The sequence below is a fragment of the Chlorocebus sabaeus genome, chromosome 11, assembly GCF_047675955.1.
Source record: "Chlorocebus sabaeus isolate Y175 chromosome 11, mChlSab1.0.hap1, whole genome shotgun sequence".
NCBI lineage: Eukaryota > Metazoa > Chordata > Mammalia > Primates > Cercopithecidae > Chlorocebus > Chlorocebus sabaeus.
This window is the reverse complement of record NC_132914.1, coordinates 87,372,933-87,399,993: the sequence shown is the minus strand read 5'-3', so window position 1 is coordinate 87,399,993 and position 27,061 is coordinate 87,372,933. Positions and strand designations below refer to the sequence as shown.

The 27,061-nt window shown below is 38.0% G+C and overlaps 2 long non-coding RNA genes across 3 annotated transcripts in view; one reads left to right on the top strand and one right to left on the bottom strand.

Moving 5' to 3' along the window:
* LOC140712871 (uncharacterized) overlaps window positions 1-16,708 on the top strand; it is a 20,565-nt gene extending 3,857 nt beyond the window's left edge. The window contains exons 1-3 of one of the 2 annotated variants that reach the window (XR_012094680.1): window positions 8,687-8,798; window positions 13,518-13,663; window positions 15,929-16,708. This is a non-coding gene — a long non-coding RNA (uncharacterized lncRNA). Of the gene's footprint in view, window positions 1-8,686; window positions 8,799-13,517; window positions 13,664-15,928 lie in introns of those variants that run through there. The other variant, XR_012094679.1, reaches the window with a different exon arrangement.
* LOC103238839 (uncharacterized) lies at window positions 936-27,061 on the bottom strand. Its single transcript, XR_005239914.2, has 4 exons — window positions 26,909-27,061; window positions 26,398-26,466; window positions 1,860-1,998; window positions 936-1,188 (listed from the first exon to the last, which is right to left on the bottom strand). It is a non-coding gene; the product is annotated as an uncharacterized lncRNA (long non-coding RNA).

Here is a 27,061-nt window from a genome sequence, read left to right as displayed (position 1 = left end):
ATTTACTAGCTGCAAGACTTTCAACACATTATGAAAGTTCACTGTGCCTTAATTTTTCCAACTTTAAATTGGGAATGTTAATGATACATACCTTATGGGGTTACTGTAAACTTTAAGTGAGTTAAATATGTAAAACATTAAGAATGGTATCTGGCATGAATTTCTCTCTGGTAGCTACTTGTCCAAGATATCTTTAGATCACCTGTTAACATTTAAGCATTAGATTGGGGGAGGCAGATTAAAAAGGAAATTCCCCCAAGTACATTTTAAAGCAAAGATGCAGGTAAGTAACCACGTTATTAACAGTGCAATTTGGTAAGTGGGATTTGCAGGAGGAGCACAGAATTCTATAGGATGAAAGATCAACTTATACCATATTTGGGTATGTAAAGGAGAGATGAAAACCCTCTCAGATAAAATTGTATCTCAGTTAAAAATCTAAGGCTGAGAAGGTTTAAATGGATGTATTGGGGGAAAGAAGGTTAGGAAAGGTGTTTCTGGGAGAGGAATGAGCACATATTCTTCCCACAGTCTGACTAAGAAGGTAATACTGGCATTATTCAGAAATTAGGCCATTTTTTCTTAATGCTCACAAGTATCTGAATAATTCATTTTGAGTCTCTATAAAGCAGAAGAAGCAAAGGAAGCATTTCAAAGGCCAGGAAGAAACCATTATAGCCTGGCCTACTGAAGTGTGACTGTGAAGTAATGAAACAGATTTTTAAACAAAATGTGGCATGAATCTTTTCTCTGATAATATGCTGATCTCCTCCCTATGAAATGCTACTAAATGTTTTTGAATAAGGAATGCATTCATGAATTATATTTTCTAGGAGTAGTGATGGGTTTATACTGAGTCATCAATTATTCTCTCCTTGGGAACAATTGTGTGAAGTTGCAAATCAGCTTGGTGTGGGATGGGAGAAGGGCACAATCTGGAGCCAGTCACAAGATGAATCCACTGAACACAAGAGCAATAAAAGCCTGAATTAAGCTTGTTTTTTTAAAAAAAAAAATCCATTTACAATCAACTGACCTGAGGTTTTACTCACTAGAATGAGATCACCAGGGGCTGGCGCTGGAAGGAATGAGTTCTCCACAATCTCTAGTCCCATGAAGATGTAATCTTGATTTCCCAAATGGATAAAACAAACTTCCTCCAGTATGCAAAACCTGAGCTGGCCTCTCCTTTTAACAGCAGACAGCAGAAATATAGAACAATGAGTTTAACAGTCCAGAAATTTAGTAGGAAAGCCACTACAAATCCTTGTAAGAAACATATTTCTGCAAGGCAGAGAATTGTGGGCACTTTGTGTGATGAAGTTTATGAGAAGTCCCAGGGGTCTGTATGGATGCAAAGTGATTAAGTTGACCACTTACTGTAATTGCTTTCTACCATTTAGTTAAGTAGTGATTCAAATGGCAATGGTATGGTTTGGGTGGCAAAAGGGTCATGTGTATTCCTAGCTAGGGGTGAGTCCTTAGTCTTCATTTTTTTTTAATATTCCTCCTTAAATGCCTCTCTCTTTTTGTATTATCCCTATCAAACTCCAGAGTTAGCACTATCAGGTCTCAGAATTCCTACTCTCTACACACACACACACACACACACACACACACACACACACACGCCTTCAGAACTCAGATTTAGAAATGAAGTATGAAGTATAATCAGGGACGCTATGTAACTTTTCCCTGACCTAGTGCAATGAAGAGCTTTAATAAGTATGGGCAGTTTGAAATAAACCCGACAGTCATGTTTGCCTGTCAGCAGGTTTATGTACTTCATCTTGAAGGTTAGCTATTGGCAACCACTTGAGAATTTTTCCTATATGAAATTTACCAACCAAAGGACTCACCCTTAAAGACAACCTTGTCTTTCAGTGATCTTAATCCAGTAATTACTCCCACACTTCCTCTTCCTCCTCCTATTTGAATTATGGAAAACCCTTTCATCTCTTCTGAGTAACTTGTGCCATCTGGTTTTTCAGGGATTTCCTGCAATAGAGAGCAAGGAGCTAGTGAAGCTAGGTTTTTGTTATTGCTGTTGTTTTCCATTTCCCCCAGCAAACCATACAAGGTCATGAGACTCTGGTACAGTCAGCACAGATGTCTTCTCTTACTTCATAAACCTGCTAATAGTATCTCTACTTAAAAAGAAAACCTATCACCAACAATCATTATTCTCTTATGATAGCTTTTGCTTCCAATTGGCTGCAATAACCGCATGCCTTTACTATCATGTCCCATAAAGCTCACATAGTATTAAATGAACAGTGCCCACCAGCAGCACACCAGTATGTGTATTATCTCATTCATTTTGTCCACCTTGGCCTATTCTATTATTACTATTTCCTTATATCCTTACTATTTAAAATAAATCCAATCAACTATTTCTGGCCTCTTCCCTATTTGGATTTGCTGCCTTGAGATGCATAGATGTGCCTCCCTTTCTTATTAGGTACCACTCAGATTGGCTTTTAACTTATTATTTTTTCTGTTTCTCTGGATCTGTTTTTATTTCCCACTCCTACGCTCCTACCTTTGTTGGCTGACTGATGGCTCCATCGGTGACTCCTTTTTCTCTTTTTCATCCCCTAAGCCGGTCACTTAGCATGTAACCATGGTTTAACCATTTCCCATTCACTGCAGCCCCATACCAAAGCCTATTGAAAAACTTGCCCATTTTGGGGGAAAAAAAAAAAAAAAAAACCTGAAAGTAGATTCCAAACAAATCAAGCATATTAAAAGAAAAAAAAAAAGTGAAAATATATATTGAGTGAGGACCTTATGATATAATCATCCAAGCATCTCTAAAACATTAGGTATTGGAGTTGGGACATGAAAATTCAGAGATAAATGACTGACACTCATGTACATTTATAGTGTGTGTAGATATGGTGTTGTACATTGAATATTAAAGGATAGCCAATCTGCACTGAACATGTTGAAAGGGTTTTTCAGCAGTAGACAATCCACTGTTTACAACTTTACCCTCTGCCTGGGAAAATCAATGTCCATTCTCGAGCAATCTGCTGCCCTGGTTATAGCAGTTCCGGTTCAAAGGAGGTTTGCATTTAGATGGTTGATCTTTCTGTCCCACTCTAGATTTTTGGAATGGTGCATTTTGTGATTATGATTTTTCTCTTGATTCCATTTCCTTATGTCATTTAAGAACATGAGGCTTTTTAGTATGACTCACTGAATAGCAAATATAGCATCTTGGTGAACTGCAGTTTTTCCTAATCAGAACATAAACTTGCTCTGTAATATCAGACTGGTGAGATGGGAAAGAAAACCACAAAGCAAAATGACCATAGAATCACCCTAAGCTCTGAAGGAAAGGTGTCAAGGTACTTATTAAGAATCACACTATACTTCTTTAGTATTCTCAGTATTATCAGGTAGTTATAACATTTTAATTTTTATCCAAGATCCTAAGTGAACTGAGATATAAATTGTCTTTAATCCCAAACCACCAAAGTCTGTTTTAAGTAGAAGCTTTGGGGCAGATACATTCTTCAATAGTCTTTATATATCCTGGTAGAAAGGGGATACACAAGAAGAATAACCATGGATCAGTCAGGTGTAGTGGCTCACGCCTGTAATCCCAACACTCTGGGAGACCAAGGTGAGTGGATCATTTGAGGTCAGGAGTTCAAGACAAGCCTGGCCAACATGGTAAAACCCTGTCTCTACTAAAAATACGAAAACTAACTGGGCACGGAAGTGCACATCTGTAATCCCAGTTACTCAGGAGGCTGAGGGAACAGAATTGCTTGAACCCAGAAGATGGAGGTTGCAGTGAGCCGAGATCTTGTCACTGCACTCCAGACTGGGTGACAGGGTGAGACTTCATTTCAAAAAAACAAAGGAATAACCAGGGATTAAGTGTAAAGAGGGCTACCAGGAAGTCAGTAGTATCAGGAGAAGACCTCAATTGGGCAGTTATTCTGGGATTAAATTCTAAGAGCCAGTCCAGTCATCCTTCTTTTTGCTCAGGTTCCTCCTCTCTCTCCATCAGCAGGAAGGATTCTAAACCCTGACCAAACAATTCCAGTCAGGATAAGCTCTGCCTTTAGCCATGGGAGAGCAGCTCAGCTTCTCTGGGCCCTTGCCCTATGGCATTTGCCTGGTAGCAGGATTTCCAAGAATAACTACTGTCTGTGGTTTTCTCAAACCCTACTCCCTAGAGAAACCAGGGAGTGTAAACTTTTTTAGTCCCAAGGTGGTTTTAAGCATCAGCAAATGTTTGCCTTGAGCTTTAGCCAGCATCTTATTTTATCCAAATGAACTCTCGAATCTCAATTTATACAAACTAAAATGCCCACCAGATAGATCAGTAAGTTCTTATTCTGTAGCATGAATAGGAACGGAAGTAATTAAGTGGAGGCTATGTGACCTCTAGAAACAATCTTTGGTTGAGTGGCAGGTAGAACAAGTTGGATTTAAAGTACTATTTGGAGTCACAATTGATGTTGATTGCTAGTGAAGGGAGCTCTTCTAACACACTTCTTTGACAAACTCACAGAGAAATCTAAGAAGGAAAACAGAGTGTCTCTAAACATTCATTTGTAATGGAAAACGAAAAACAGAAGAAGGACACTAAGCAAAAAATTCCTAGCTTCATTCAGCCCTGCACACATGAATATCTTTTCGGGGAAATGGTTTTTGCCTCTTGATTCAAAATTAGAATTACAGATGGAACACTTATGAATGTCTTCATAAACTAGGGTTGTAAATAGGTCATATAGCTTTCATTTCTTAACTCACCAACCTAAGCCTTCATCTGTCATATTAACGGGCAGCTCACTAGAAAATCAGCATAGGATAGCAGGAATATGCATAGATGCTGGGGCCAGACTGGCCACTCTATATCTCTCCTCTTGAAGTGTGGAAGCTTAAAAATATTAACTCCCAAGATCACACAATGACAGTTAAGATGGGATTGTCTAAGCAGTCAGAGCATGGGGTTTGATTGATTCACTTGTGTTTACCTTTCTTTGCCACACGGTACAGTTATGGACACATAGCCTTATAAACTGGACAGAGAAGGCTATTGACAAGTCCTAATAATCTGACAGATAAAGCAAGTCTCTGCAGATACAGGTCCCTAAACAGGCCACCATGCAAACTTCAGGAGAATGACTCCCCTCCCTCCAAGGCTACCTCTTTGATAGAAATGGTATATTCATTTTCGGTGGCTGCTGTAACACATTACCATAAATTTGGTGTTTTAAAACAACAGAAATAGATTCTCTCGCAGTCCTGGAGGCCAGAAGTCTGAAATCAGTTTCACTGGACTGAAGTCAAGGTGTTGGCAGGCCTGTGCTCCTTCCAGGGGCTCTAAGGGAGACACCGTTCCCCACTTTTCCCAGCTTCTGATGGCTGCCAGAGCTTTGGCTTGTGGCTACTTCACTCCAATATCTGCCTCTTTGTTTATATCACCTTCTCCTCGTGTGTGTGTGTGTGTGTGTGTGTATGTGATTTGTACATCTGATCCCCCCTTAGAAGGATACCTGTGATGGCATTTAGCACCCATCTGGATGATCCAGGATAATTTCCCCATCATAAGATTCTTAACCACATCTTCATGATGTCCCTGTTTCCCCAGTATAAATTAACATTCACAGGTTCCAGGGATGAGACATGGATATCTTTCGGGGGTCTATTTTACAGTCTGCCACTAATGGATTATTCACCTCCACCTTGAAGACCTAGATCAACACCCTATTCTCCGCCCCCCAGTGATCTGCACACTATCAGGACCCAGCAGATTTTCCTTTCCAGATTTATATAACAAGATTTTTTTTAAAAATCATACTCCCTTTCTGAAAAAGAACAAAGCTATCACCCAGCATGTTCAGTGTAGTTTTTTGCCTCCAGAAAGCCTCAGACCCTCAAACTCAGAAAGCATAAGATCATTATTCACTTTTCCAGTGATAGACCTGCCTGCCTGTTCTGCCACTTGCAGACACAATATTTACATCTCAGGAAAAATTACATCCACCTGCACCATTATCTTTGTAAAATGGGAAGATTTTCCAGTGCTTCAAGAATTGTTAATCCTTCTAAGGACATCCAAGATGACTCTCCAGCTTCTCTCTCACCAAAGCAAAGCAAGTAAAGGAGCAATGTTGTCTATGCAATGCTGAAACAAATAAATACATAAATTTCAATCTGTGCCATGAAGTGGTGTGAAAACCGGGGAGCTGATCAAGGAGACTCCTCTTCCTGTTCCTCTAAAATATTTTAAGGTAATTGTCCTCTCACTTTACATTGCGATTTACAGAAGTTTAGTCCCCTACCTTCCTGGTCAATATTCTCTTTCCCCTAGGCTTGTCCACTCAATTTATATTATGGTTGGCAGGTGTGGTTGTTAAGGATGTGGACTCAGGCCCCAGAGGCTACGGTTTGAAGCCATGCTCCAGCGTTTTCTTAGCTGTGTAGTCATGGACAAGTAACATAAATCTCTTCTGTGTAGTTTTTTCTAATCTGCAAAATAAAAGTGCCTGCTCATTGCCTACTAGGAAGAATAAATACATAAATAAAGTGCTTAGTATCATGCCTGACACATGCCCTACACATGATAGACATTACGGTTATTGTCCTCTTTCCCTTCCTTGTTCTTTCATGTAGAAAGCTACCATTTATTCACCACCCCACCCCACCCCCACCCCCACCATTCAATGAGGGCTTTGACACATAGTTTAGAGGCTTCCTTTCTACTTCAAGGACTGGAACAATGATAGATGATTTTCTCGTCCTCAATGATGATTCATTTCCAAGCTCTAAATCTCCAGGGAGTGAATTTACCTTAAGATTCAAGAGCATCCATTTCCCTCATATGTGCCCTGTCCAAGGCCTTAGGAATTACTCTTGTCATTTGCAGTTAAAATTTATATTTTGTTTTTTAATGATGTCCCTCTCCTATTAATATAAGCTTCAGACTTCACAAAAATCTGAACCGATATCTGCTCTTCGCAGTGATCTTCTGCATCTCAGCCCCATTCTCCAGTGGCCGCTCTGGAAATGGACAGCAGCCTAACCTACCCCTGCACTGAAAGCACCTTACCCTGAACATAACACTCTAATCTTTGCAGATTTCTTTCCAGCATTCCTAAGGAATTCGTTTTTTGACTACATCATTTTGATCTTTACAAACTGTTAACTTTTTAAAAAAATTGTAGAAACTATTTGATTATACATTTTTAAATCACAGTTAATCCGAAACTCAATTATTCTCATAGGTAAAATGTGCCCAACACATTTGAAAACCTTGCATTGAAGTTCCTAGCTAAGCCAAGGCATAAACCAAGCCGTCTTTATGAAACATAGATCATCAACTTCGAACTTCTCTATTTTATGTCAGGACTTTCCTTACTATTTTGGTATTCAACAGAGATATTCACAATGAAATTATTTTCAAGAGTTCTCTAACCCCCAAAACATACCCAATTTCACCAATTACTAAGAGCTTCACTTCAGAGAAATAAATATGTAAGATAAATGTCTTTATCTGTGTTCTTGCTTTAGGCCCAAAACTAATATTTCAGTGCCTTAACCTTCAAAAATCTAAATTAAAATGTTACTGGGTGAAATCAAAGATGATACTAATGAGCTCCCATGATCTGCCTGGAGTGTTATTTTTTCTATTCTTCTGGAATAATGTAAAAGTTAAGAGGTACTACACTGGAAGTGTAGCAGAATTCAGACTGCTGGATTTTCATCCCTGACCTACCGATTACCAGCTGTGAGACCATGACCAAACCTCTCCTTGCTTCAGTTTTCTCATCTGTAAAGTAGGGATACTGCAGGATCTACGTGATAGGCTTGTTTTGGGGGTTAAATAAGTTAAAATGTGGAATAGTAAGCACTCAGTAAACGTTAGCTATTGTTATTACCAAATAACACTCAAATAAGCAGGCCATCTATTGGAGATTAGAAATATTTCATCATACTAAAAATTTGTGTAGGTTTTAATATGATCATATTTTTATATAAAGTTTTACCTTCAACGTAGACTAGATCAGGATTCACTTCTGAAATAAAAAGTTATATGAGAAGGACTTTATAATATTGATCTATAAACTTTAGCAATATAATGTAAGGAATGAGTTTCAGATAAATTGTCTTTAAATTATGCATGTACATGTAAGATATAAACCAGAAACTTCCAAGACTAAGGGCATATCCAAGACTCTGTTTCTTACCTTGGAAGAATATTCTTAGGAGGAGTAATTCCCTGTTCAAATGTTTATTAAATACAACACAGTGATATAATTAGACTATAAAATAATAGTAATAATAATAAATGTACACTTTCATTAGCTTACAATCTGGTAAGACAGAACAACTAAATACACCTTTATAATACTATGTATTATAAAGTGCTATGATATGATATAATATTATGTATTATAAAGTACTATGATATGAAAAGTACTATGATACATTAATATGTAGGGTTTTAGAGTATTTAAGCTTAAGGGTTCACTCAATTGTAAATACCTCATCCTCTACAAGACCATGCTGGCCATATTAAACAGTTCAGCCATTTGTGTTTTTATATATAAAAATATATATATACAAATTTATATATATGTGTGTGTGTGTGTATGTGTGTTTGTGTGTGTGTATATATATATATATATATATATTTTTTTTTTTTTTGAAACAGGGTCTCACACTGTTGCCCAGGCTAGAGTGTGGTGGTACCATCTCAGCTCACTGCAGCCTCGACTTCCTGGGCTCAGGCAGTCCTCCCAGCTATGCCTCCTGAGTAACTGAGAGCACAGGTCATTTTCATGATTATCTTCATTTTAGACTTTGGTTACTAATCAGCTTAATTTATGCCATCACTACCTGAAGCCATGAAAATGTGTTCTATTCTATTCCTCAGATGAAATTTTGGTGTCAAAAATGTTAACATTACTGGTTCATTTCCTCCTTTAAAGAGGTTAAATACAGAGCCATTCTCTATTACTTAATGCAGGTACATATCCTAGAGTCTTCTTAGACAGCAAAAAATTAAACCCACTTGTCGTCCTTACCAAATTAGTGCCCGGGAAAAGAAGAAATCCCAGGCGAGGATTAGTGTGAATTTAAATCAGATATACAGCTAACCCAGCACCCAAGATAAGGTTTGCATTTCAATCAATCAAAGCACAGGGACTTGCATTTTGACACCAAATTCAGACAGTCAGAGAGCTACAGTTAGGTCTTGGAAGGCTGCTGATACGGAAATGTCTCATGTGAGTCATTCCACTCTGTGGTGTAAAGAAATTGAGGACTTTTCCCAAGGTGCTAAAGGATGTGGAAGTCATTCTCCCACCCACTAGGTGTGGGTGCAATCACTGATGCATCACTGGGTGTGGCTGGGTTATGACGCAACATAAAGTCCTAGCAATGCAATTGCTTGGAGGGGGCAAAATTCAGACTCACTTCAGGATATCAGCATTCAGTAGTGGCTCTCTCCACTTCCTGCTTTTATTAAGAGCAGTAATAAAAGAGATTGTTAAAATGCAGAAAGGGGGAGTGAACAATTTTCTCCCCCTTATGTTTAAGGAGGGGTCTAGAAGACAGATGTAAGCGAAATGAATTATACGTCTCAACCTCCTTCACTCTTATCTGGAGTGAATAGACTGCTTTGTCATACAGCTGCCTAAGGCTAATCCTCCACACTCCCACAATCTTCTCAGTCTACTGCCTGAGTACCTTTCAAGCCAGGATTTAAAATTCTATAAATAGAAACAGGATTACTGGTTGCAGACTGCTGAAAAACTTTAAACGCTTCCTGGAAAGTGTAAGAAAGGATGTATAATGGCATGAGAAGAGGTGAATGGGGAGGAGAAATGTAAATTTTTAAGAGAAAGAGTAAACTCTAACTTAACACAGTATTTCAATAAATCTGACCTTTCTTTATGTGACCCTAAGATATTTTTTGGATTTTCACAATTAGTAATTGCATCCAGGCAAGGTATAGCGGCTCACGCTTGTGATCCCAGCACTTTGGGAAGCCAAGGTGGGAGGATTGCTTGAGGCCAGCAGTTTAAGACCAGCCTGGACAACAGAGTGAGACCCTGTCTCTATGAAAAACAAAACAAAACAAAACATATTTTAATTAGCTGGGCATGGTGACACTCACCTCAAGTTACAGTTACTCAGGAAGCTGAGGTGGGTAGGTCACTGGAGCCCAGGAGTTTGAGGCTGCAGTACGCTATTATTTTACCACTGCACTCCAGCCTGGGTCACAGGGTGAGACTCTGCCTATCAAAAGAAAGGAAAGAAAGGGAAGGAAGGAGGAAAAAAAGGGAAGGAAAGAAGGAAGGAAGAAAGGAAAGTAAAGGAAGGAAGGAAGGAAGGAAGGAAGGAAGGAAGGAAGGAAGGAAGGAAGGAAAAGAGACAGAGAGAAAGAAAGAAAGAGAAAAAAGAAAAGAAAGAAAAGAAAAGAAGAGAAGAGAAAAGGAAAGGAAAGGAAAAGGAAAGAAAAGAAAAGAAAAGAAAAGAAAAGAAAAGAAAAAAAAAAAGAAAGAAAAGAAAAGAAGAAAAGAAAAGAGGCCAGAGGCCAGGCACGGTGGCTCATGCCTGTAATCCTAGCACTTTGGGAGGCCGAGGCGGGTGGATCACGTGGTCAGGAGATCAAGACCATCCTGGCTAACACGGTGAAACCCCGTCTCTACTAAAAATACAAAAAATTAGCCAGTCGTGGTGGCAGACGCCTGTAGTCCCAGCTACTGGAGAGGCTGAGGTAGGAGAATGGTATGAATCTGGGAGGTGGAGTTTGCAGTGAGCCAAGATCGTGCCACTGCACTGCAGCCTGGGCTACAGAGCAAGACTCCATCTCAAAAAAAAAAAAGAGAGAAAAAAGGGAAAAAAAAGAGAGAGAGAGAAAGAAAAAAAAGCAATCGCACCCAGTTACCTTGAGTTTTTACTTAGAAAATGTCCAATGGTCTTTCACCGATTGAAATTCACCTCTTCTGTAATCCCCACATCACTGCTAAGGCTGGCTTAAGATATCCAACCACAAGAAATAGGAATGCTTTTACATTGTTGGTGGGAGTGTAAATTAGTTCCACCATTGTGAAAGACACTGTGGCGTCTCCTCAAAGATCTAGAACCAGAAATACCATTTGACCCAGTATATATCCAAAAGATTATAAATCATTCTACTATAAAGACACATGCATACATATATTTATCGGAGCACTATTTACAATACCAAGGACTTGGAACCAACCCAAATGCCCATGAATGATAGACTGGATAAAGAAAATGTGGCACATATACACCATAGAATACTATGCAGCCATAAAAAAGAATGGGTTCATGTCTTTACAGAGATATGGATTACGCTGGAAGCCATCATTCTCAGCAAACTAACACATGAACGGAAAATCAAACACCACATGTTCTCACTCGTAAGTGGGAGCTGACCAATGAGAACACGTGAACACAGAGAGGGGAACATCACACACCAGGGCCTGTCAGGAGTTGAGGGGCAAGGGGAGGGAGAGCATTAGTACAAATACCTAATGCATGTGGGGCTTAAAACCTAGATGACGGGTTGATAAGTGCAGCAAACCACCATGGCACATGTATGCCTATGTAACAAACCGGTACGTTCTGCATGTGTATCCCAGAACTTAAAGTAAAATTTAAAAACAAAAGATATGCATCCACAAATTCTACTAGCTCATTCTTGCCTAGGTCCTCTTATTGGCAGCGCTAGTCTGTCTACAGATGCACCATAGATAGGGATACCATTGCCTTGGAGTCAGGGTCCAGCAAAGTACCATCTCCTGTACAGGTTTCAGGCAGACATGTTGGTTGAACAACTAAGGCTTATATACACTTTTTATAAATCAAGGCCCTCTAGGTGAGCACAGAGTGAGGGCTAATAAATATATCTTAATAATTACATTTGAGACTCGATTTGAAATTGATAATGAATGAGACTTTTGTGGGTACCTGAGGTCTTAGCCCGTTCACAAATAATAATTTTCATACATTTTCCATTACATTAGGATGGTACTGCCTCATCCTGATGAATTCACATTTGACCTTTTTTTTTTTGGCTAATAAATGAATGTTAAATGTCATGTCATTTTCAAACTTGAAGAGACATAGTGCACCTTGCCACATGTGCTTTTGCCTCTCCCATAATAAACAGCAACATTCTGTATAATGGCTAAATCAGCAAGGACGCACAACAATGATGTGAGGACAGAGATCACAGTCAACCATCCATGGAAAGCAAGAAACCATTTCAGTTTTAAGTGAGCGGTATCTGAGAGTTATATGTTTGCAGCATAACCTAACCTCTCTCAAGGAGTACATACCACAAAATGCTTCTTGGGTTCACTAAGTTGTTGAATATCATGGTCTTCCCATTTTTTTTTCTGTTTTCTTATGTCTTACAACTGCAGAAGTCTTCTACTTTTAAAGACATCTTTTAAGGAGCCTGGCTGTCATTGAATGTCTTCAGAGCAATTTTACACATCTTAAAAGCAGTCAAGGGAAATGAAAGTCAAGTCTAAATCTAATGAAATCCTGGCAGAGTACGAATAGAACTCAAAGCTCCACCTGTCCTCTAGCTTCTATTGTATAAATATTTTCACAGGAAAAAGGTTTGCAGACAAAACTACGCACATTCCTCACTCCAATTTTTCACTAGGGCAAAAGCAAATTTTTACTACACACCAAGTGTTGGAAAATAAATTTATTCTTAGTTCACCCACACTAGCCTAAATAATACTATTAAACTAATAAGCACAAGCACACTTGAAAACAAAAAAGGTAAATAGGTAGAGGTTTCCAGCTCTACTTTAATGACACTATATACTACAAACAATTTAATACTACAAGGCATGCTAAGATGACAACATCCTAAGATCTAACAACTCTTCTTTTAATCCCAATAGCATTATTACTGAAATAATTTCCCTTGTCATTAACTGAAATATTTTTACTCCTTTGGAATTTTTCTCCTGGGTCTATTTTATTTTAAAATTCATCATATTGCAATTTTCTTCTCAAGGTTTTAATAGAGTAAAACAAAACATCACTTGTTCATTTGCCAGGTATAAAATAAAAATTTGAGATTGATAAATGACAAAAGTATTTATTTCTCCAGAAACAAAAGATTAATTCCAAAAGCCTTTTAAAAGTTGCATGACTTCTTGATAAACACCATTCTGACAGGTGTGAAATTATACCTCATTGTGGTTTTAATTTGCATTTCACTAATGATTAGCAATGTTGAACATCTTTTTATATATCTGTTGATGAAAGATAACAAATGTTGTGTTGGCAAAGATGTGCAGAAAAGGGAATTGTTGTACACTGTTAGTGGGAATGTAAATTAGCACAGCCATTATGGAAAACTGAATGGGCATTCCTCAAGAAACTAAAAATGGAATTACCATATGATCCAGCAATTCCACTTCTGGGTATTTACTCAAAAGATTTCAAATCAGTTTGATGAAGAGACATCTTCATTCTCATGTTCATTGCAGCACTAATCACAATGGCCAAATTATGGAATCAACCTAAGTGTTCATCAATGAAGGAATGGACCAAGAAAATGTGGTGTACTATTCAACCTTAAAAAAAGAAAATTCTGTCATTCACAGCAACATGGAGGGAATTGGAGAACACTATGGTAAGAGACATAAACCAGGCACAGAAAGACAAAGAGACATGTTCTCACTTATATGTGGAATACAAAACAACCCACATCACAAGCAGAGAATACAATGGGGGTTACAGAGGCCAGGGATGGGAGTCAAAGGGCACAAAATCTCAGGCAAGAAAGATAATAGATTTTTTTCAGTTCTATGCTAATAATAGAGTATTATACATTTAAAAATTGCTAAAAGAAAAAATTTCAAATGTTCTCACCACTCAAAGTATTAAGTATTTGAGGTGATGGATATGTTAATTCACTTGATTAATGATATTTTACATTGTATCCATAAATCATAATCACTTTTATTCGATAAATTTATACAATTATACATTGGCAATTTACAATTTTAAAAAATTATTTTACAAGTTGCATGACTTAACTCCACAGCACTTGGGCTTTATTCACTCTAGAAAATTAAGCGTAACAACCCTTTACCTCATCAAGGCCTCCCTAGCTATTGGGCCAAGTGTGAAACCTAGTACTTTCAGCATAGCAGAACTTTCTGCCTACTGCTTAGGATAGAGAACCTCTTACAGATGCTCAAAGAAAGGTAAAGACTGGAGACTTAGTGACTCTGACTAGAACCAGCTATTTCGTCATAGAAAAAAAAAAAAATAAATTGAAGTCTATGTCATTCTGTATGTCTCATGCACACCAGTTTGCTGGTCTCTGTGGAGCATATCAGTCAAACATTTTAGACTTTTCTGTGAGTCTGAAGGCAACCAGCAAGATATTCCATTCATATTTTCTTCAGTTAAGATTCTTAGAAAACGAAGCAATCATTATCTTAGCATCCTACAACTTATTTCCATATTTTTCAATTTTTGAATGCCTGGCACCTATGTGATAGGCATTTTAGCAGTCTTCAAGAATATCATGGTGAGTAGAATTTACATTAGCCCCATCCTGCAGCAGCAAACATTGGAGTGAGAAAGACAACTAAACCAACAACAATACAAAGGAGGATAACAAAGGGTGTTTCAGGGTAACAAGAACATGCAACACAAACACCTTCTCTACTCTAATCCAAGAATGAGAGCAGAGGGTCATGCAAGAGAATTTCCAATGTATCACCACCAGATATTAAATTAGTCATGCAAAAACATGCAAGACTATCTCAGGGTGTTGGAAACTAGAGAAAGTAACTCTGAGCACAAAATTACGACCAGAATCTTTAGAAAATAAACGTGGGCTTTCACTGTGCAAAAGTGGACAGTCTTGTCACAGTTTTGGCTCCACAGCTCTGAAAACACAAGAAATAAAGCCAAGGAATGGAGAGAAGCAAGCAGATGACCATCAGATCAGAAAGGAAAGGAAAGAATTGCAGAAGCAACACAAAAGTACATTATCCTAGGAGTCAGGTGACTCAGCCAAGCTGCCAGACCCTGTGATCAGCTTTCCAACTGTGTTCGCTCATTCAACTATCAGTACAAAGCTGTAAGGAAAATATCACATTACCCCATCTTAAAGATGAATAAATGAAAAATGAAGCTTAGATAGGATAAGTAAGCTAACTCTTTCTGTCTTCTAATCCTGAGTTCTAAACCACTAGACTGCTACTCCAATTAGAATTGTCCATTAGAATTATACAACAAGGTTTTAAAAAATCTCAATGGACAGGACAACCCCAGAACAATTAAATCAAGTTCTCTGTAGTAAGCTCGGACATAAGCATTTTAGAAAGCTTTTCAGGTGACTCTAATGTGTAACTGAAATTGAGACCCACTATGGCCTCTGCTACCAGTCACTAGATGACTTTAAAACATACACATGCTGTTTCCCCTGAGGCCCTTATCAATAAATCACAGAGCTAAAACTAGATGACTCTTCAGGTCCCTTCCAGGTCAAACCTTCCAAAGAATTGACCAGGAATTAAAAGTCACTAAAATGAATGCTTCGCAAAGATTTGAAAATGAGTAAGGAAATTTATGGTCTATATAGGTCATTAATTACATAGATCTCATTTTGTCAATAATTATAATCTTGAGGTATATTTATGAATCATCAAAATACATGCCTTCCAACATCATAAGTCCATTATTGGAATCCAGTAAGTAGGTAAGGTAATCACTCCAGTGTTATCTTTTGTGATGAATTAGAGAAGATGGGGAGAAATGAAAATCAGTTCCAATTAGTGATCTTAAATGCTACATAAGGCACTGCAGTAAAAACTAGGTAAAATTATAATGCTTGTCATTTTTAGATTTACAATGTAACCTATATGCTTTTCCTTCCTAGAAGAGCTATTTAACATAGAGTTTCAGAAAGCCGTTAAATTGATGCAGCTATGAAATGGAGTTGAATGTTTGAGGAGACAGAACCAGAAGCTGGGACCTCATAATAAGAAGGCATCTGCTAAGACCAACAGAACATTTTCCAGATTTAATGGAATGGTCCAAAGAAGAACTGAATGGAAAAGAAGAGCAGACAAATTAATGTTGAGTCAGAAATGAACATGGATTTATATTTTGAAAATCAATAAATTAATGCCACCAGGGGAACTGAGTGAGCCCAAGAAGAGAGAATTGAAAGAAAGTAATTTCTTGTTTTAAGAACTGAAGAAGAGACCAGACAAACTGAGAAGAATGCAGCAGTTTATGCAATTTTTAAGTTTTCAGATTTATGGCAAGCTGGAAAGTCATGTTGTGGTGCCATATTCTATTGCATTACGATGGGGCAGAAATATTCATAAAGAAATGCAGGCTCCTTTAATCCTAATAAAACAACAATTGGTCTTTAGGCATAATCAAATACAATCTTGCCAGTTAAAAAATAGCCACAACTGTTCGTGAGGTCTATTCGTACAAAATAGGTTAAAAGGTGAACTGGAATTCGAATGCCTGTGCCTTAGCCATGGGCATTAATGCTGAATCACTAATAAACAGCATCTGGTGCTTTGAATGTTTCCCAGGAATGTTGCTTTCTCAGCCACAAATTGGACAATGAAAAGCATTAAGGAGTCAGCCACTTTCCTCAATACCTCAACCCAAGTTTGTAGATTTTTATATTCCTCTTGCCTCCTACACAATAGTATACACATACAAAAAAGGTGCCTTCTGGCATAGAGCTTAGCTCATCTCACTTCAGATCGACTTCATGACTCAACACAGTGACAACTGTCTATCAGCATTTTCACCAAGCCTTCAAGGTAGTAAGTGCATAGAAGAGGCATGGGATGGCCAGGCGCTGTGGCTCACGCCTGTAATCCCATTACCTTGGGAGGCCGAGGCAGATGGATCACTAGGTCAGGAGATCGAGAACATCCTGGCTAATATGGTGAAACCCCAGCTCTACTAAAATTACAAAAAATTAGCCGGGCGTGGTGGCGGGCTCCTGTAGTCCCAGCTACTCGGGAGGCTGAGGCAGGAGAATGGCGTGAACCTGGGAGGCAGAGCTTGCAGTGAGCCCAGATCGCCACACAGTACTCCAGCCTGGGCTACAGAGTGAGAGTCCGACTCAAAAAAAAAAAAAAAAAAGAAGAAGAAGAAGAAGAGGCATGGGATATAAATTATATAAATTAAGTCATTAAAGTGAAAGAACAGAAGCAGATAAAGAAAGATAGGGAAAGAAGAAGAGGAAGGAAAGGGAAAAGTAAAAACGACATAGAAATAAAAGGAAGGATGTGATTTGTTTTTTAAAAGCATGGGAGGTGATGTTAGTGAAGTACAAGCAGCCCTGAACTACATTTGGTAAGAATCTAGTTCAATTCAACAAATATTTGTTGAGTACCAGCAAGGTGTCAGGCACTGTCTGAAGAACTCGGGATATAACAACATACAGGATCTGGTCCATTATTTAAGGAACTTACAGCTGTTTGGTGCAAGCAGACACTTACATATGCATTCAAATACTCAACTGACAAACTATTTTTTTAGTGGCTACTATGTACCAGGCACATCTTAGGGGCGTAGCATACAAAAATCAATGTAGTATCATAAGTTCTATGCTAGTAGTAGGAATAAAATACCATGACAGCACAGAGAAGAGAGTTATGGCTGCCATGATGGGATCATGGAAGGTTTCAGCAACTGTTAACATCAGAGGCCTGGCTACTAGTACTGCATCTCACACTTACCAGCTGTGTGACTTTGGACAAGTTTCAAATCACCATCACCCACTGCAATATTGTTAGAAGATGCAGATTTTTTCAAATCCTACGAGAATTCTAGTAATAGTGCCTGCACATCCAAAGTCACAGATTAAAACCATTGGAGGAGCAATTCTTTTCACTCCTCTACCCACAAGGGTGACTCTATCATATTTTTCAAACGTAAGACAGTCTGAAATTGAGCAACCACTCTATGTAGATTACAATTTTAGATAACCAGGGTTGAGGACCAAGGGTACATGTTAACGAAATAGAATACCTGCTCTCTGCCCATCAACCACGGTGACGACAAGCTAAGAAACATAATTATGCTGGACACACTTAATGGGCACTCCATAGCTATTCACTCCCACAACTGTTTATGGTACATTCAAGTGAGTGAATTCAAATTTTGTTATTTTGTAGAGGCATAGAGTGTTGAAACTGCTTAAATATTATCTAATCTAACTCTTTCCTTCAAACTGAAAGAAAAGGAAGTTGAATGATATTCCCAAATCATAGAACTAGTTAATAAAATATCTCACATTAATGGCTACTCAACTCAGGCAAGTAAATGATCAGGTTTTGACAGGGAGTTAAAAAGAAAAAGATGATATTCTGTTCCTGTGAAAATAGTATGATGATATAGGATGAAGGGAAAGTGTCTCTCAGGACAAAAGGAGGCGATGAGAAATCTAATTACACACACACGCACACACACACACATTAGCTTTCAACATTGATAACCCACCTGCTTCTTAAAAATTTTAAAGAAAATATTGAGTCCAAGAGAAATAGCTCTCATACTTACACATTTTCATTTAACAGATAGTTGACTTTTCTGTCTTTACAGCAAAGCAACACAATTTCTTCTCCATGTCTGACATGTTACCAGTTCATGATCAAATAATGAATAAATAGCTGCAGACAAGTAATTCTCAAGGGGGCCTCAAGGTACATCTTGGATGTTTGTGTTAATAAGTCTAGTTTCAAAGTAGAACTGGCAATCTCAAAAGCAATCGTTCTGAGCAATTCAAATCTCCAGTCATTGAAACAGGCAGCTCCCCACAAGTGTTTTGCTAATCCTAACCACGACCATATAATGCAAAATGGGATGTGAGTATAACAATCTACGTTGGTTGAACATTTCAAAGAATGGCCAAATGTGGCTCATTTTACCTATGAAAATTCAAACTTATTATTGCCTCTAATCACACCAGCTCTTCAGCAAAACTAATATTAGAATACTCTTCATCAGTGTTCCATCTTTTCTATTTTGCCACATATTTGCAACTTTTCATCAGAAGACCTTTGCTTATTCTATATGTGATGGTAGAAGGGAGAATCAAAGGGTAGATGAAAAGCCTGTAATACCTACTGGGATTCAACTCTTGTTTATGCAAAGCTTGCAATAACTCACCTATTCGTTAACATAGTTGTTCATTTCTCCCATCAAGTAATATTCAAATATGGGGTGTGTGTGTGTGTGTGTGTGTGTGTGTTGGGAACTGAAGGCGAGAGGAAGACAAGTGGTGATGATAGAATTTAAAAGTAGAATCCTAAAAGGTATGTCTCAAATAATAAAAGTGATTTATATAAAAGTGATAAAGCTTGGTCATGTCTCACCCATTTATAAATGAGTTGAAAGGAATCCAGAAACCTCAGTGACTTTCCCAGCACAAAATGGACAAATGAACTGTAAGAGTTAATTTTTATTATCTCCAGGATTATGAATCACCCTTATACATAATGATTTATCAATTTGTACTTAATCGGCAGCTTTGCAGATGTTTTGGATTTACTTTGGCAAATGTTTCATTATTCCAACTACATGATAAGCTCCTACCAGTCACAGTCGATTTGCCCTGTTTTCACTATTTCTTCTACATGAGGTTCAGGCTTCTAGTCAACCCATTGCCCAAGTGGTGAACATAGTACCAAACAGGTACTGTGTTCCCTCCTCCTTCCCTCCACTCTTTTGGAATTCCCAGTGTTTATTGTTCCCATCTCTGTGTCTCTGTGTACTCATTGTTTAGCTCCCACTTACATGTGAGAACATGTGGTATTTGGATTTCTGTTTCTACACTAATTCACTTAGGATTATAGCCTCCAGCTGCATCTATGTTGCTATAAAGGACATGATCTCATTCTTTGTATGCCTGTGTGGTATTCCGTGGTATATATGCACCACATTTTCTTTAACTGATCCACCATTCATGGGCATCTAGTATCAGAGATTATAATGGAAATCTACTTTCTTGACAAATAACAGTTCTGATTCACACCCATTTTATCAGAACATGCCATCAGAAAATTCTCCACCTCTCATCTCAAATGAAATTCTAAAATATTCTAAATATCTAAACTTGCCCTTCTCGTTTTTTCTCAGCCGTAAGGATTTTTGTTTTGAATATCATGAAGAAGCATTGGACTAGGAGTGAGAAAACATAAGTTAAGTCTTGCTTCTGTCTATTTTGGACGCTGGAAAAATCTCAGCAAGCCAGTAAGCATGTGCCTTATTCAAGGACTGATGGATGATTTAGCAACTGGGTGCATGAATGTCACCATTTACTCATCTACTTCAGATGGATCACCGGTCTTTTGGAAACCTGATTTCTTCAGGTTTATAGTCTGTTATCTTAAATTTGTTATAACCTGTTATCTCAAAATTAAGAGAAATATTGGGTACTTATACTGTGCCAAGTATTTAAAAGGTATTTTAAATATATAGAGCCATAAATATACAGATAATTATATGGTTATAATTGAGTCATTAAAACAATTACCATTAACCTCATTTTGCATCAGAGGAAAACTGAAATTCACGAATACTATGTAACTGGCCCAAAGTCACATAGTGGGAAAATGGCAGAACTTATTTTCAATTCCAGTTCTCTGGGATTGAATGCTCTGACCTCTTTGTCACATGACTTCTCATGGTCCTTCTCGTTCTTTATCTCTGTGTGAACTCCAGGCCGCCAATCGGTGCTTGCTTTAAGGTAAAGAATGCATTAAATCTTAGTAGCTTCACATGCTTTGCAGTGTCTTTAAAGAAAGTATGCAGAATTCAGAAGAGGTAGGGACTATTTTTTATAATTAACAGGCCAAAGGAATAGTTGTGTTACCGAGGACACAGATAGGTATCTCAATTAAAAAGAAAAAGTATAGTCTTTCTAAATGTTCATTCACAGTAGACACTTTGGAATGTCTTGCTGAATGGCATTTAAAACTCTGCACAGAGTTATACATCATGTTCAAGAGACTTTCCTTTTATCTCTCTGATTCACTGGACTTTCAATTATTCTAATAGTCTGACATATATCTGGATTTATAAGTAATCTCTCAGAGTGCCCTGCAACTATTTGCTATTCCCTAACATTTCCCATTTCTGGCTGCTGCAAGAATACAGTTCAGCAGGTAGGTTTATTTTAATGCTTCTCTCAACCTACAAACCAAAGGTTAGTGACAAGAGGGTAAGTCAGACTTCAGATTCCTTCATTTTTTTGCTTGTACCCCAAAAATGTAGTTTTAAAAAATGGTGGCATATTATACTTTTAGAACAGTACTCTAAAGGCCCCAGGCATAATATTGATTATTTTCCAAACTTGTTTCACCTAGTTTGCATGTATTCTTCTTTTATCAAATGAATTTAGAAATGGAATGAATTTATTTTGCTTGTTTTAAGAGGTGATCTCATACAAAAATATGACAAATTCTTTAGGGTTTTCTATTAGAATCTAGCTTAAATGTAAACAGGACACATTACTGAAAGCTTTGAAATCAGTTATCAGGAACATCCTCTGCAGTATAATCCCAGTTAACTAAAACTAAACTACCCTCTGCCCATGCCCTCCGTTCCCCATCCCATTTTCCTCAATCCTAGTCCTCAACCTTGTCATTTTTCTGAATGTCTACTATGATCTTTAGATTAATGATGTTTGGAATGATCATGTAAGGATGTCATAACATCAGAGTCATCAAGGAAGATCAAGTAGCATTTAATAACCATGTTTCCAATGATAAGAAAGCTAATAACATTTTGTAATGCCAATTAAATAAGAAGTACGAAAATAAAAATAGCAATAGAACTCATTCTTAAACAACCAGAACTCCAGCTAAACAGAACAACCCATTTACCAAGAAATCTGGTTAATCATATTTCTAGTGCATTTCATACTTTAATTCACAAGGTCAGGCATATCCTGCTGTCCCTGAAGTTAATTTTGGGTTGATTCATGTATAAACAGGTATTACAGGGAAACCAGGCCAAGCGTTCCTGCAGAAAGTCAGTGGATTTTTATGTCTCTTCTGCCCACATGGAGGGAGGCAGGAGGGGATAGAGAATAAAATGATGCATATAGACCTCTGGGGTCAAATGTCAAGTTCTACGGAGGTTCAGTTCACACTGCTCCACTTATTCAACCCGACTACATCATAGCAAAGAGCACGATGCCATGAGCCAGATGTAAATACTCTATTTTGGAGCTGTCAGACATTTTTGGTGGTTCACCAGCCTGACCTTCAAAATCATGTTAGTGACATTTATTTCAAGCCTAAAAGTTTCATGCCAGAGAATTTAAACACTGTAAGCATAGAAGTGGTGAGCTCTTACATCAAAGTTCAAATATCTACTTAAAAATAAAAAATAAAAATAAAAAAATTTGGTCTTTCCACTTAATTTTAAAATCTGTTCTTTTATAATCAGGGAAAAGGGAAATAAAAAAGCAGAGAAAGTTGCCTTTTTATTTCATGACGTCAAATTTTATGAAATTTAAAACTGAAGCTAGGGCACTAATTTTTTTTTACATATAAATAGGTTTCAAAAAATTAGTTAAAGTTTAGTTTTACAATGTTGATTGTTCCACATGAGGCAAGTTTTTTTTTTTTTCTTTTCCTGTATGTGTTTTCTATTTATTTTGTGTTCTCAAAAGCATCTAAAAAACTCGGTCATAAAAGTAAAGTATACAGTGTGGATTTTTTTCTAAATACCTCAAGTGTTTTTGCAGCCAAAACTGTCTGCCGTCTTTCCTTTGGAGAACCACGAACCCTGAGTTACCCTCTAAATGAGGCATACAACTATCTTTCTTCAGTGATGCCATTCTAGAAAATTAGGTTATATGTTGTCAGAGTAAACCATATAATACATTTGCAGGGAGAAAAAAAAAAAAAGACAATGCGGCCGGGCATGGTGGCTTATGCCTGTAATGCCAGCACTTTGGGAGGCCAAGGCAAGTGGATCACCTTAGGTCGGGAGTTCGAGACCAGCCTGACCAACATGGAGAAACTCCATCTCTATTAAAAATACAAAAACTAGCTGGGCGTGGTGACACATGTAATCCCAGCTACTCAGGAGGCTGAGGCAGGAGAATCGCTTGAACCTGGGAGGTGGAGGTTACAGTGAGCTAAGATTGTACCACTGCACTCCAGCCTGGGCAACAAGAGTGAAACTCTACTCAAAAAAAAAAAAAAAAAAAAAAATGACAATGCATCTATACCTCAGGAAATGGAGGGTAAGCCCTCCCACAGATTTCTCCAAATATTTTAGCCTCTTCAACTCTAATTACACTTCCAAATAGGTCAACAGTAAACATGTAGAGACTTTCTAATGGTTCATATGTGCCAGTGTCCTTAAACAGCTGTATCTTGAGGAAAATATCTTGTCTTTATCTCCTTTTGTATCTCCCACAGAGAGCGCTCTGCCAGGAAGTATTTAAGAAGTACTTGTTGAAGTAATTTTTCTTCAAAACCACAAAGCTACACACACACACACACACACACACATATATGCATGATACAAAGTTGCCCTATGGAGATAGAAGGGGACTATTTCATCACATAGCAAGGATGATCCATCTAAAAGAAGGAAGCCCAAGGGCTGAAATTGAATCTAAGAGGTACTTCTCCAGGCACTAAGAAACTGTCACAGTACTATCCATAGAGTGGAAAACAATGAAGTACTCGTTGACACTTGCACTTAACACCTGCTGGCCCACCCAGCTAAGTGGGCCAGCAGAGTAATGCAATTATCCAGGTGACTCATGGAAATAAGCCATTTTTGGCTGAAATATCTAAGCAGCTCAAGCTAAAGTAGGTTGTTACCTAGGTCATTCAGGCAAAAGCAGGTTGTTTTGTTTAAATTTTCTGGTGGTAGGGGAAAGCGTGGAGGCAAACTGAACAAGAAGTTCAGCAAGAAGCTCTTTTGAAACCTCAGAATTGCTGCTTATGACATGCCAGGTAAGCTCCGTGTGATACTAAAAGGAGAACGAATTAACATTTTAGTTGTCTCTTATTCTACTGCATGCACATACAGGCATAGTTTTAATTTGAAACCAGGAGCTTTTGATCTTTAGAAGAAATGACGTTTTATCATCAGCGATCAGTGAAAAGAACTCTCTTTTTTTGATACAGGGTCTCACTCTGATGCCCAGGCTGGCATACAATGGTGTAATCATAGCTCACAGCAGCCTCAACCTCCCAGGCTCAAATGATCCTCATGTCTCAGCCTCCCAAATAGCTAGGACTATAGGTGCAAGCCACCATACCTGACTAATTTTCTTATTTTTTGTAGAGGTGGAGACTTGGTATGTTACCCAGTTGGTATTGAATTCCTGGGCTCAAGTGATCCCCCTGCCTCAGCCTTCCAAAATGCTGGGATTATCGTCCCAATTATTAAAATTCTGACTGTTCAAGCACTGAAAGGTGCTTCAAAGACATCAGTTCATTTAACAATAGGTCCTGACGCAAAAACCATAGTAAAGTTTTTGGTCCTTGTGGAAAGAAACATTTAAGGCTGTGCTGTTCATGTTGAATACATCTGATGCTCATGAGTCTTTACACATACTACTAAAAGGGGGATTGATGATAGTCACTGGGGGAATTCCACGCTGGCATACAGTTTTCCCATCTTAGGGTCTGCCAAACCTGTTTCTTTACTTGTCCATGCTATTTCCTGCCAGGGTTAGGAACCATTTTGCTTTTCTGGCTCTCTATGGCAGCATTGCTTGGACTTGTGTCTCAGTAGGATGCTCTATGTTTTATCTGCATGCTTTTCTCACTGTAAGCTCTAAAACCACAGGCTGCACCAAAGAAACCATTGTGCTTTTCCAGACCATAGCAAGCTCAGTTTCAGTGAAAAAGGACAGACAGTGATACAATAGGCTAGGGCAGTATGAATAAGCTGCTCCAAGGAATAAGGACATTCAAGCTCTAGAGACATCTCTTGGCCACAGATCAGCTCCACTGTTAACCCCTTGATAGTTAGTGGTCCACAGTATAGACTCTGGAGTCAGGTTAGACAGACATAGGATCCCACTTCTTTCATTTACAAGTGAAATGACTTTTAAAAAATTTCTTTAACCTCTCTAAACCTCATTTTTTCCATCAGTAATACCAGAATACCTATAAAAACAGCATTGATTGGTTGTTGAGAAGATCAGACGAGATAATGTCTGTAAAGCATTAAGCATACAGACGGTACATAATCCACTTTCCAAAATGGTGACTACTTGATCACTACCATCATCACTACCTTCTTAGCGCTTTAGGACTTGTCCCACTTATTACTCCTCATGAATAGAATCTGCTCCCTGGAACATCACAAAAGGAAACCCAGGTGGATCGTTTTCCACTTTCTTTTGCAACCCCAAATTAAATTCATGATACGACTGACATTCTCTAAGATATTTAACTAATAGTAATATTAATAAAACCAGGAATAAAATTCCTTCAACCTATAGTCTTCATCTTTTTTGGTGTTTTTAATCCCTCTGACACAATCATAGCCATTCATGAATTTGTATAGCCAGACTTGGAAAGGCTAAAAGACTAAAGGAAAGAGTCATCTTCAGTGACAAAACAAAGGCAAGTTGTACTGGACATTTAACTAATGGATTGGCATCCTGGGGATTGGAGTTCAGGTTATCAAGATGAGATAGGGAAGGAGAGAAGAAGGAGGAGGAGAAGGAGGAAGAGAAGGATGAGGAGGAAGATGAGGAGGAGAAGGAGGAGGAAGATGAGGAGGAAGAGGAAGATAAGGAGGAGGGGAGGAGGAGATTCTAGGTAGTGACAGCAAAGAAGAAATTAGAATCCTGATGCCACTAGACCTATTTCTTAAAACAAGAGAGAGACGTGGTTGCCTAGAAAGCATCAATGTATCTAAAATGTAAGAGAGTATTTTATAACAAGACTGTCCTAGAAAATTTCGACTTGGGTGTTACTACTATTGCGACAATAAATCCTTTATATATATTAGAGTTTGGACTGCCTTTGTTTAATCTAGTATGAAGCCCCTTTCTATGAGACCTCCCTGTTCATTTGCATTGAGTCCCCATTGCTAGTTGTCTGAACCAGGTGTTCAGGTAACATTATTAGCCTTTAGAAATTTCACTTCTCTTTTAGAACTGAAAAATCTGTTATGTTTTTTATTTTTCTACATGGCAAACACATTTTGATATTCACCTCAGTTACATCACGGTTACATATCAGGGTATTTTTAATTTAAAAATTATCAGGTTATATTTCTGTTATTTGGTATTTGGTCACTGATAAGAGATCTGCCACTTCTAAATTCCAATATGACAGATAACTAAATCCAGCAGATTTGCTATTTATAAATTCTTACCTATCACAATGACTTCAAGCTAAGTAGAATGTGGTCCTTCAATTACATACAAATTATCTTCTCTACTATCTGCAAAAGAAATTAGAATAAAAATTAAATTGAAAAACTATGTCTTCAATTAAAGAAAAAAACCCCGAAGGAAACTTACTTCTATAATCAACAATATAATGCTTTATTAAAATCCCATTAAGCTGTACTGTTTATCATGTTGCTCGCCTGCTTAAAGCCTTTCAACTACTCCCCCTTCCTTTCTCCAAGATTGTGATGCCCAGCATGATTTTGTCCCTCCATATCTCTCCAAACTGACATTTTGCCAATCTCTCCCATGCTTCTTCTCTCCCTTTCCCCAGCCACACAAGCCTTCATTCAATTCTACCAAAGGACTAAATCCCTTTCTACCCCAGGCCCTTTGCATGTACAAATATCTTTACTTAGGTGCTTACTTCTCAGCTCATCCCATCCCCTACTTTTCCTTTACCCTATTGCACAGGCTCCTCGATCCTGTACTTACCCATTATAGTAGATGTTCATAATCACAATTAATCCACTATTGGAGTGCTATCTCTCTCCCTGATAGACTCAGATTTTCAAGAAAGTAGATACTTTATTCTTCATTACTGTATCCTCTGCTCCTAACAAGAAAGCACGTAATAGGTGCTCACTA